This window comes from Hyaena hyaena, unplaced genomic scaffold (genome assembly GCF_003009895.1).
Source record: "Hyaena hyaena isolate Hyena2069 unplaced genomic scaffold, ASM300989v1 scaffold_90, whole genome shotgun sequence".
NCBI lineage: Eukaryota > Metazoa > Chordata > Mammalia > Carnivora > Hyaenidae > Hyaena > Hyaena hyaena.
In genome coordinates, this window is record NW_024080722.1 from 2,864,519 (window position 1) to 2,877,950 (window position 13,432).

The following is a 13,432-nucleotide window of genomic DNA, read 5'->3' on the forward strand; positions in this document are numbered from 1 at the left end:
AGGGGGTTGAGGAGAAGCTAAAGAAATGGCAGAGTTGGTCACCTGGGGTCCAAGTCTAGGGCTACACACAATGTGACAAGGCCCGCTGCCAGGGACTTGTTCTTAATTTAGATCTTAACTATATCTGGGCATGAGCAGGGAGTATCGGGACTAAGAATACAGAAACTGGTTAAGAAATGAGGCCACTTCCCACGTTCCTCTGTGGTATTTGGGATGCTGGACTTGTGGGAATCCATGGGGGGAGTCATGCATAGGGTGTGTGTGTGTGTGTGTGTGTGTGTGTGTGTCTATGGGGGAAAGAGAGAGGAGGAGAAAAACAGAGTTAACTTTTCTCTCCTGCCCCAGTTTCTCTGAGCTGCTCTGTCTTTTGTGCTCTTTGCCAAGAGGAAAGAAAACAGATTGTTCTTGCTCAGAGCATTCAGCTGACTCAACTGGTGCCAAACCAAAAAAAGCCCTAAGAACATAATAATAATTGCTCATGTGTACACAGCACTTTACAGTTTACAAAGGACTCCATATTACACTCATAAAACTGTAAACGCTGTGAGGCAAGCAACCCACTATTAATTTTACTTCAATTTTAAATGCACAAAAGTGTTCTCAGAGGTTAAATGACTGGCTTAAGCCTTATAGCATACTAGCATCATCCATATCTGACTTTACTCTGAGTTCGAGTTCACCTGTCACTGGCTAAATCAGGCCGAGTTAAGAGTGAAGGGGCTGCCAATGACATAGAGGACTGCACAGAGTCCCTCGCCATTCCCAAAGCCTTTTCATACTGGGCATCTTACTCTCAGCACCAAAATGGAACTCAAGTTATCATCCACATATCAGATGAGAAAACAGAGGATCACAAGTGCCCAAGGTCAAGTCCAAGTTCAAATACCCAGTAAGTGGTAGAGTTGGGAATTTAACCCAATTCTTCTATTGCCCTTTGCCTTCTCCCAGGACTACTGTTAAGGCTAAGGGGTGTGGATGCCAGATGCAGAGGGAGAGAGATAGAGAGGGGGAGAGAGAGAGAGAGTGAGAGAGGGGGAGAGAGAGAGAGAGAGAGAGAAAGAGAGAGAGAGAGAGATTTAGAGAATTCAAATACAATGTGTGTTGAGGATGCTCTCCTGTACAAACTTCCAGTTCAGGTTACAGCTCTCCAGCGAAGGAGGCCAGGTCGGCAGCAGAGGGGAGGGGCTGGGTGAAGAGCAGCTGTCGTTGCGATCTCCTAATTGGAAATAATTGGGATTCTGTCTCAAACCACAGAGCCCTGATTTAGCCAACTCAGCCTCAACCAGGAAGCATCTGTTGCCATCTCCAATGGCAACAGTTCAATCTCCACTCCAGAACACCATTCTTCCCTGCCAACTGGCAGGCGGTTACCACTCAGAGCCTGCAGGCTTCTCCATCCAGCCCTAAGGCCCCGGGAAGAATCAAGTTAGGTCAGCTTCCCAAGTTAGGATAAGGGGAAGAGGTGCAGAAGGGAGTAGCACTGTACTAAAGACTTTGGGTGAAGGGAGCTGGAGTTTCTGAGGATATGCCAGGCATTCAGCTAGGAGATCCATATTATCTCTTAACCCAATGGAACCAGGGATAATGCCATTAGAGGAAAGAATAGACTCAGAGAGGTTATACTGCTAGTGAGTGGTGCAGCGGGGATTGGATCTCCTGTCTCTGGTGCTAGGACTATGCCCTATTTCCACTCCTCTTCATATTTTATCACCTCTGTTGTTTTAAGACTCTCTACTGAATTCCTGATGTTATGTCCGTCTCTCTCTCTCAAGGCAAAGATCAAGAGCTTCCTCCTTTTTAATGCCCTCCCCTTGCCCTCAGGTGAAAGTATAGGCAGAGAGTAGAATCCCCCAAAACTAAGGAAGTCAGGAGGAGACTGGAAAAGAAACCCATAGTTGTTGAGCCGCAAATGTTGGCTGTTTGGATATCACCTTGCTTTGGGGATTCTGGATACTGACTTCTGTTTATTATGTTAATGAATCCTCTGTGATTCTCCATTGCTTATGCATAATTAAGATGGCCTTTAAAAAAATATCTCCTGCTAGAGTTTGGGAAAATGGAAGTGTTTGTTTGGATTGGTAATAACTAATAACAGAAAACATGGCAACTGCTTCTAAAAGAGTTGCAAGGGATGAGACGTCTGATGGTACAAGGAAGATACTGAAAGAGAATCCAAGGTATGGGGGGTTGGGTGGGGTAAGACAGAACATTGTTCTGTTCTCTTCCAGTCACCCTATTATGAAGTGTTTCCAGGGCCATGTTTCAGGAAGAACATTGACAACAGGATTAGAACCAAACAAGAGTTCCTGGACAGAAAAAGGGCTGAAATGCTACAATACAGGGGTTGTTAAAATGAATGAACTCTGGGCCTCATTTTTCTCATTTTATTTAATTATTTATTTATTATAAATTTTGTTTTTAATTTTTTAAAATATGTGTTTATTTTTGAGACAGACAGAGCATGAGAGGGATAGGGGCAGAAAGAGAGGGAGACACAGAATCTGAAGCAGGCTTCAGGCTCTGAGCTGTCAGCACAGAGCCCAACGTGGGGCTCGAACCCATGAACTGTGAGATCATGACCTGAGCCGAAGTCAGACACTTAACTGACTGAGTGACCCTGGTGCCCCTCTCATTTTAGAAAATGAACAGATTCAGTGCAATTAGTGTTTTCTCAGTTTTACTTCTTTGCTATTTGTTTGTTTGATGAGCATTCTATAGAGCAGATGATGGGTCACTTTGAGGATCCAGGCATCAAATATGTACAGATTGTCTGCCATGTGCCCGGTGCAACTACAGACGCTTGGATGGCATGGATACACATAGGCCTTGGTTTCATGGAGCTTACATTCTGGTCATAGGAGACGCATAAGCAAGTTAACCCACTTACAGAGCAAATAATTTCAGATTGTGATAGGGTTATCACAAAAACAAAACAGGATGATGAGGGTCATGTGATAAACAACGCTTGAGAAAGTTAATAATTTGGTGCAAAGAAGGTGGTATTTAAGTTAAGATCTGAATGACAAGAAGGAAACAGGCAGACATGGGTCTGTAGAAGGACGTTCCAAGTGGAGGCAACATCTGGTGCAAATTTCCTGATGCAGCAATCAGTTCAGTGTGATTTTAGAACAGAAAGAAGGCTGGGGTAGCTGTGGTTCAGTGAGTTGAGGGGGAGAGCTAGGCTCAGAGATGAGGCTAGCCTCAAAGATGAGGCTAGAGGGTAAACAGGGTCAGGTCATGTAGGGCCTGGTAACAAGAATGGACTTTATTCCAAGTGCTATGGAAAGAAGCCTTCGGGGGTCTTCTGTAAAGGAGAGACATGATCTTTATGCTACGATAAACCTGAACCCTATCCATAATACAACGTACACAATCACAAAATCAGTTATTGTTTTGGAGGATCCCAGCTCTCCCTAGATTCCATCCACGTTCCTTCTCGATTTCCCTGAATTCCAAGGCTCCTTCTAGCTTTTAAGTGGCATGGGTATATTTGAATGAATTAGGACTGCTCAACTAAATGGTGATACTTAATAACAGTCTTCAATAATAGAAAGAATGCTGAACAAAAGCGAGTTTGACTTTGTCAAAGGAGATGCGCCAGTTTGAACTACGGGGCCCAGATTCTCACCTCTCCTGCTTCCTCCCTCCCATCCCAGTGGCATTATTGTGTTGAGAGTTTACAGCTGGGTAGGAAGAAAAATGCCCTAATAAGGATCAATGTTATTAGTGACAGGGAGGGAAGGCATAGCTCCGTCTATTCAAGTCCTAACATTCTTACCATCTCTTCCATGAAACCTTTCCAAATATATGTGTAATACTATTTATTTGCAAATATGTTTTATTTCTTCAATTTTAACATAAGCTCCTAAAGTGCTAAATCCCTTCCGGGTTTATATTTAGATGGGAGTCTCGCCTTTCCCACTGGCCTGAAAATATCTCAAAGGTGGGGGACTGTATTTTCTTGTTTTTTTATGCCCAACACAGTGCCTCTTTTATGTGCCAAATTGCGTCCCCCCCTAAAAGTCATGTGGGAGTCTTAATCCCCAGTATCTCAGAATGTGATTGCATTTAGAGAGAGGGCGTTTAAAGAGGCAATTAAGGTAAAACAAGATATATGGATGTCTCTGATAGAATGTCTCTGATACAACTGATGAAGACATTAGGGCACAGAGGAGCGTGTGCCTGGAGGAAAGATCATTTAGGACACAGTGAGAAGGTGGTCACCTGCAACCCAAGGCGCGAGGCCTCAGAAAACACCAACACTGCTGACACCTTGATTTTGGGTTTCCAGATTTCATAACTGTGAGAAGCTTTGAGACCCATGTGTCTAAGCCATCCAGTCTGTGAGAGTTTTGTTACAGCAGCCATAGCAGACTACTAGAGGCTGCCAGCGTATGTATGATTTTGCTCCCTCCCCTACTGAATTGTGAGAACATCTAAGGCAGCAGCTGTTCACCTTTGTGCCCAAGGTCCCTAGCACGAGGCTTTGCACCAGGTGAATGAATCTAAACATTAATAAAAATGGCAGACCCAGAGGGTTTAAGTGATTTCCCAAGTTCCCTCTGTACCAGCCCAAAAGCTGACCCTTCTTGTTTTTGATTTGGAGAAGTCACAAAGAGATGGTCATCAGAGTCAGATTCAAGGTAACAAGACTGCGGGTTTAGGAAGCACTGAGAATAGCTATCACGAGAAGCCAGAGTCCCTTCAAATGGATAAGTGGTTAGGAAACAACACCCAGGCTCACATGTGCTGAAATGTGCCTGCCGGAAGGTGACAGCTCCTTCCCTGGGATGGCCTATGGGGACAGTTCTGCCCCTCTCTCCACACCAGGTTGGCCACTCTCCACCCAGTGCCTGGCTTTCTTCCAGGGCAAAAAGAGTTGTTCATCTGATTGGTTAAGTCTGGGTCACTCATTGAGCCACAATTAATAGTAGACAGGCTTACTGTGCCTTAGAAAGCTGGGGCTAGATATTAACATCTTTTTGCATGCCCTTTAGCTCTTCAAGAGGCAGAAATCAAAGTTACACCAGAGTCCCACTGGGAACCGGCCATGTCTTTCTCCTCCAAGCAGGCTTGAGTGTGGCAGCTCAAGTTAGATTTGAGTAGCAGGAGGATGTCTCCTTGAGCTCTGAAGCCACACATCACCTCCATCCCAGCTTTGGATCAGAGAGCTCTGCCCTGTGTTACTAGAGACTGGCACATGTACTCAAAATGAGTGGGGAGTTTGATTCTTGAGTGAACACTGTCCCTGTTTATCTTCAAAACATAGGAGGGCAAACAGGGGTGAGTTTTGGCCTCAGTCTGTATAAATCTTCTCTTTCATTCCTCTATCACCTTGTGGTCCCCAAACCTCCCACAGTTGCCCAGACTCTGGGATTTTTGCAGAGACAGTTGGGCTGCACGTCTGTGGGTGGTTTAAGATCCTGTGAATTACGCAGATCCTGGCTCCCATAATCATCAATTATTCTGGTCCTTCATGTGGGCCTGCGTGGGCTGCATCTTATGATTTCTGGTTCTCGCCCTGTAGGGACTCTTATCAGCCTGACCTTTTGAGTCACTTCGTCACTGAATTGCTTTTTCTTAATTTGCAATACCTCCCTTCTGGCTTTTTCTTCCTGACACCCATTTTGACTAGCACACTGGTTCCTAACTTGCACAGATACATTCTCAGTTCCCTTTCTCCCTCTCAAGTGTGAAGTTTATCACCTGAAAAAAAAAAATAAAAAATCAAGTGTGACTTTTCCCCCTTTCGTTTCCTAATCATTTTAAAGCACTGATTTATCTCCCGAAATAATGGGGACAGTACCATGTTCTAAAAGGATAATGAAAAAAGAAAAACTTCCCTTGCTTTAAGCTTTGAATTCAGTTTTCCTTTTAAAATAAAAAACAAGACACACACACACACACACACACACACACACACACACATATATATTTTATATAAAGGATAGTGTTCATAATAGAAAAATTAGTTACTGGAGGTGAAACAAAAGAAAATAAAATATATACATGTAGTTCTGGATATAGATGCAATTTTATTCCACAGTCTACTTGCAGAAATAACCCCCTGAGGTCAGCCGCTCTGAAGCATTCTGTTCCCATTCTAATAAAGTTCCTGTGGCATTTATGCAGGGACGTGCTGCCAGGTAATTCTACTGCTGCTGCTTCATTTCTATAGTTCCCTGAGCCAGAATAATGTCAACTTATCTAAAAGCTGGAACCTGGGGAAAGCAGTGTTGTTATGTACCCCTCCTTCTAGAATTATTGAGAAGATAGCCACTGAAACCGTAGGGTCCTATGCAGGTCCTATGAAATGTAGCAGGTCTCCTTCCTGTGTATGTCTGGGGAAATCATTCTGTCTGGCCAGTAGGGTGGCATGCGTTCTGGCCCATGCCTGACTTCTCTCACCAATACAAGTGTTTGCCAAGTCATGGGATTAAACATCTGCATCTGTATTTAATTATAATTGTCGTCCTTTACCTGTTTGTTGAAATATGCAAATATCAAACAATAACAAAATACATTAAGATAGTATTTATCTCCCAAGACCCTCTAATTGCATCTAACAGTGGGATCTATATTTAGAACTTGTTGATAAGTTCACTTCCTTAACTAATGCATTGTGTACTCCAATAACATTTTAATTTATAAATATTTGGGGCTTTTCTAGATATCTTAAAGTTATTGATTTCAGGGATGCCTAGGTGGCTCAGTCAGTTAAGCAGCCAACTTTGGCTCGGGTCAGATCTTGCGGTTCGTGAGTTCGAGCCCTGTGTCAGGCTCTGTGCTGACAGCTGGGAGCCTGGAACCTGCCTCAGATTCTGTGTCTCCCTCTCTCTCTGCCCCTCCTCCACTTGTCAAGCTCTGTCTCAAAAATAAATAAATGTTAAAAAAGTTATTTATTTCTAATATAATTCCATTTGATGAGAGGCCATACTCTGTAAGATATCTATTTTTTTTAATTTTGAGACCCATTTAATAGTCTAGCATATAGTCTATCTTGGTGAACATTCTATATATACTAGAAGTTTGTACACTCTATAGTTTCTGGGTATAGTGTGGGATAATTGTCATTATTATCAGTGTGGTTGATAGTGTTACCCATAGCTATATCCTTTTTTAAAATTTTTTTAAAATGTTTTTTTAATCGATTGTTTCCCTGGCTATAACTGACAGAATGGGAAAAGATAGTTGCAAATGACATGTCAGATAAAGGGCTAGTATCCAAAATCTATAAGGAACTCATCAAACTCCACACCCAAAAACCAAATAATCCAGTGAAGAAATGGGCAGAAGACATGAACAGACACTTCTCCCAAGAGGACATCCAGATGGCCAACAGGCACATGAAACGATGCTCAGCATCCCTCAGCATCAGGGAAATACAAATCAAAACCACACTGAGATACCACCTCACACCAGTCAGAGTGGCTAAAATGAACAAATCAGGAGACTCTAGATGCTGGCAAGGATGTGGAGAAACGGGCACCTTTCTACACTGCTGGTGGGGAAGTAAGCTGGTGCAACCCCTCTGGAAAACAGTATGGAGGTTCCTCAAAAAATTAACGATAGAACTCCCCTATGACCCAGCAATATCACTGCTATGAATTTACCCAAGGGATACAGGAGTGCTGAAGCATAGGGGCACACGTACCCCAATGTTCATTGTAGCACTCTCAACAATAGCCAAAACATGGAAAGAACCTAAGTGTCCATCAACGGACGAATGGATCAAGAAGATGTGGTTTATCTATACAATGGAATACTGCATGGCAATGAGAAACAATGAAATCTGGCCATTTGTAGCAAAGTAGATGGAACTTGAGGGTGTTATGTTGAGTGAGATAAGTCAGGCAGAGAAGGACGAATACCATATGTTTGCACATATAGGTGGATTAGGAGGAAGTTAATGGAGGACAAAGCAGGAGAATGGGAAAAATAGTTGGGGAGAGGGAGAGAGACAAACCATTAGAGACTCTTGAATGCTGAGAACACACTGAGGGCTGAGGAGGGGTGGGGGAGGGAGGAAGAGGGGTGATGGGCATGGAGGAGGGCACTTGTTGGGATGAGCACTGGGTATTATATGTAAACCAGCTTGACAATAAACTATAAAAAAATTCAAAAAAAATTTTTTTTTAATTTCTGAGAGAGAGAGAGAGAGAGTGAGTGAGCAGGGGAGGGTCAGAGAGAAAGGGAGATACAGAATCTGAAGCTGGCTCCAGGCTCTGAGCTAGTCTTCAGCACAGAGCCCGACTCGGGGCTCAAACTCATGAACCGTATGATCATGATTTGAGCTGAAGTTGGATGCTCAACCAACTGAGCCACCCAGGTGCCCCACTCATAGCTGTATCCTTACTGACTTTTTGTTATCTATCATTTATTGAAGAACAGTGTTGAAATCTTCAATTATGATTGAGGATTTATCTGTCTTTAATCAGTTTGCTTCCTGATTTTAAGATCTTCAGTCATAATTGTAGATTTATATATTTTCCCCTTAATTCTGCTAGTTTTGCCTTATGTATTCTGAAGCTCTGTTATTAGGCATGTATACCTTTATGATCACTAAGCCTTCATAATGAATTGGCCATATCAATTATTACTCTTAATCTTTGGCTATACTCCTTGCTATCAGATGGAAACTACCTGAGTAATAACTGTTTCAGTTAAGGATCACCAATGGATACTAAAATCAGAAGGTAAGAGCTTACTGAGAGACAGGATACTCACATGGTGCATGCTCTCAAAGAATTTTCCAATAAGATAGTTAATGACAAATGCAAAAATGATAACATTAAGGGAGAAAATTGGACACCACCTTGACTGAATGATCAAAGCTAATCACCAGAAACAGGACAAACAGACACCGTTTCTTCCTAATAGTTTGCAGAGAAAAGGGCACAGTATCATTACCAAGCAAGCTACTTCTGCCAAAAATGTATAACCTGAGCCTGATCATGGGGAAAGAGCAGACTGACCCAAACTGAGGAGCATTCTACCAAAGAAGACTTGAGATTTTTTTAAAACCTGAAGGTCATGAAGGTCAGAGGCTGAGGAGTCATCCTATGTGAAAGGAAAGGAAAGGTATGTAAGAATTAGGTTCAACATTTAATCCCGGATTAAATTTTGAACTGGAAGAAAACTTACACTTGCTAAAAAACCAAATAAACAAAATGGAAACAAAAACAATGAACCTCAGCAGGATGGTTGACAAATATGAAACAGGATCTGTAAATTAGATAATAATATGGTAGCAATATTGATTTCCTGATTTTTATCATTGTATTCCTGTTTATGTAAAGGAGTGTCCTGATTTGGGGGAAACACACATGAAATATTAAAGCGTACATGAGATTTTATGTATGTAACATATTCCCAAGGGACACAGGAAAAAAATGAAAACCCTGCAGGCTTGGATGTGTGTGCGTACACATCTTCATGCAGGGAAGGAAAGGGAGAGGGAAGAGCAGCAAGAGGAAAAAGAGATGCAGGGTGAGTGATAGTGAGAAAAGTGGAGGTTAACGTGTGGAGATTCTGGGTGCAAAGTATATAAAGATTCTTAAACTTACTTCACAATTTCTCTACACATCTGGAGTAATTTTAAAATTAAAGTGCTCCTTATCTTTTTTTTAAAATTTTTTAAATTTATTTATTTTTTGAGAGAGAGAGACACAGAGCACGAGTGGGGAAGGGGCAAAGAGAGGGAGACACAGAATCTGAAGCAGGCTCCAGGCTCTGAGCTGTCAGCATGGAGCGCGACTCAGGGCTCGAACCCATAACCCATGACCTGAGCTGAAGTTGGCTGCTCAACCAACTGAGCCAACCAGGTGCCCCAAGTGCTCCTTATCTTGAACTTGTTTTGTCTGGTATTAATACAGTCATGTCATCTTAATGTGTGCATGGTATTTTTGTTGCAGCTTTTAACTTTCACACTACCTGTGAGTTCATATTTAAGGTATTCCCTGATGCATTGTGTCTTGCATTTTTATCTTAACCTTTTAATTGTCATGTTGAGTTCATCTAGATTTAATATTATTATTCATACAGTTGGATTTCCATCTTCCGTTTTCTTATTACTTTTCTATTTGTCCTTTACTGCCTTCATTTGGGTTAATCAAATATTTTCTAGCATTTAAGTTTAATTCCTCTATTGGTTTTTCAGCTATATCTCTTCACTTTTTTTCCCCCAGTAGTGATTGCCTTAAGGGTTCCAATATGTACCCTTAAGTTATTATACTCTTCTTAGTTAATGTCACTATTTCCAGTAAAGTAAAAGATCGTTGCAACAGTAGAGTACTGTTTAACATCTTATTTTTTTATGGTGTCATATATCTTATATGTGTGCAATGTGTATGCAACATTATAATTTTTGCTTTAAGTAATCATATGCATTTAAATATATTAAGAAAACTTTAAAACTTGTCTTTTCTGTTTACCCTTATGCTTACCACTACCTCTTTCTATAAATCTGTCAATTTCCTTTAGCAGGAGGAACTTCCTTCCATATTTCTTGGAATTCCAGCTTCAGGAGACAAATTATCTCAATTTTTTAAAAAATCCAAGATATCTTAATTTTGCCTTCATTTTTCATGGATATTTTCACTTGCTATGAAATTTTAGGTTGACTTTCCTATTCCCTTTCCCAGCACTTTAAAGATGTCGTGTGGTCATCTTTCATTCTCCATTGATTCTGATGAGAAATCACCTATCATTTACATGTATTTTTTACTATATTTGATGTGGCATTTTCTTTGAACTCATTCAATACATTTTTTAAATGTTTGATGGTTTGACTATAATGTTCCCAGATGTCATTTTCTTTGCTTTTATCCTTTTGGGGGAATTTTTCTCATTTCCCTTTTGGATGTTCTTGGGTTAGTGTCTCTATACCTTCCACCAAATTTGGAGGAAATTCTACCATTATTTCTTCAATTATGTTTCTGTACCATCATCTCTTATTTATACTCAAATTATATGGATGTCGTAGTGCTTGATACTGTCCTGCAAGTCACTAAAGGTTTGCAATTTTTTTTCAGTCTTTGTATTTTTTCTGTGCTTCATTGTGGCTAATTTCTATTATTATATCTTCAAGTTCACTCATCTCTTTTGTGACTGTTTCCAATTTGCTATTCCACCAAATCAGTGAATTTTTAATTTTAGATATTATATTTTTTGTTTCTAGCTGCTAGAGATTCACTCATTATAACTTCACTCCTTTAAATCCTTATATATTTATGATAGTTGCCTTAAATTCCTTTTTTTTTTTTTTTTTTTTTGCTAATTTCAATAGCTGGGTTATATCATGGCCAGTTTCCAGGTTTGGGGCCACATTTTCCAGCTTTTTCATGTAGCTAGTAATATTTTTACTATTATTAAATACTGAACAACATAGATACTATACTACTGAGGTTCTATTTTGGTAACCTCCTTTAGAGAATGTTAAGTTGGATTGTTTCTTTTCCAGAAAGGCAATTGATTTGTTATAGAAAAATTCCATTAGCAGCATCTCTGTGAATTTGCCACTCAGCATTTTTTTGAGAACCGCTTGCAATCATTAGTTAGTTTATTACCTCCTTAAGAAGTCCAGCTCTAACAAAATCTCCAACAGGTATGACTATTAAAAATCTCAGTTCCTGGGGCACCTAGGTGGCTCCGTTGGTTAGGCATCCAACTTATGGACTCAGCTCAGGTCATGATCTCATGGTTTATGAGTTTGAGCCCTTTGTGGGGCTCAGTGCAGAGCCTTCTTGTGATTCTCTCTCTCCCCCTCTCTGCCCCTCCCTGCCTCAAAATAAATAAGTAAGCTGGAAAAAAAAAGAGAAAAAATGTCAGTTTCTTTGTCTTTAACCATAATGTGCTGTCTTTAGAATTTCACCCAAAAGCCACAGAAGTAATAAGTCTGTTGCTGTTCCAAATGACAGTCAATGTTTTCTGGTAGAAGTTTTCATAATTTTCATCAGATTCTCAAAGGTCTCAGTGTTTTAAGTACTTTATAGTATGTGATTATTGGAATCATTTCCCTTCTCTGGATTGCTTGAGCTATAAACAGAGCTTTAGAGGAAAGACTCTGGAACCATACTGTTTGGAGCCCTACTGCATTCTCTTGGACAAATTACTTAAACTCTCTCTGTGCCTTAGTTTCCTCACCTATAGAATAAGGATAAGAACATGAGTTATCTACCTATTAGACTGTTGTAAAGATCAAATCAATTGGTAAATGTAAAAATAATTAACAGTTCCTGACATACAGTAAGTGATGATTTGTTACTGTTATAGAATCAAAATTTCCTTTGCCTTTTGGTATATCAACACAAGTGGGCTGCCTACAATTTACCTCAACAGAAACTTTTCTTAAATATATGTTTCTGTTGAAAATGAGCAGATAATCCATATTTTAAGGTGAAATCTGGGGCAGTAATTGAGATGGGAGAATGATGTGGGGTAGGGAGCAGATGGGGCAGGACCAGAAAGTCTCACTATAATGAGTGAGAATGCAAAGGTCAAAACAAAGTTTGGCCTTCAGTGGGCCCCAACCTGGCTGCATCACAACATTTGTGGAGTGTTTAAAAATTTTCCATTTCTGAAACCCATTTCAGACCTACTAAATTAGAATCACTGGGGTAGGTCCTGAGAATTTTCATTTCATAAGCTCCCTAATAACCCCACTCCATCCCTGAGTCAATTCTCAAACATCTTGGTGGCATAGGTTCATGAAACGCCATTTAGGACACTGGACAGATTACTTTCAAGGACAATACTGCCATAAGCATAAATGATGCTAAGTAAGGCAGTGGTTAGCAGCTCCCTTATTTTACTGACGGGTACATGGAAAATGAAAAGGAGAAGTGGCTTGACTCTACTCACTCTGATAAAAATGAAAATGTCAGACCATACGCTACTGGCTTCACAGCTGGTGTTTTCTCTGACACACTTATGAAATGGTTGTTATCAGTCAACCTAGAGATGGGGCCTCTATCATCTGCTAAAGAGACTTCTGAGAAATAATCAACCTTCATTTTGTCTTTAGGAGAGTCAACATCATCTCAGTTTACCTCTCTTTAAAACTGGTACAGTCCTGACCTTAAAGAAGGAGAATGCTGTGAAGTTTAATTAATGTTGGACGCCCTCAGATGCCTCCAGACGAAAGGCACCATATCAATGGATGGTATTACTACTATTAGAATTTACCAGTTGCAGGCCTCTGGTTATCTTCTGGGCTGTATGTTATGATGCATTTGAAAGAACAAGAAAGAAAAGCAAGGATATCAGCTGCTACTTGGAAATCCAACCTGACCTTAGACTTGCTCATTCCTGAGCATCAAACCCATCTCAGATCCCAGGGGAGATTCGGAGCTTCTACAGCCCCCAGAGAAAGCCTGATGAGAAGATATGGGATAAAGAGGAGTGCACTCTGACTTCAGAGGTAAATGATGAT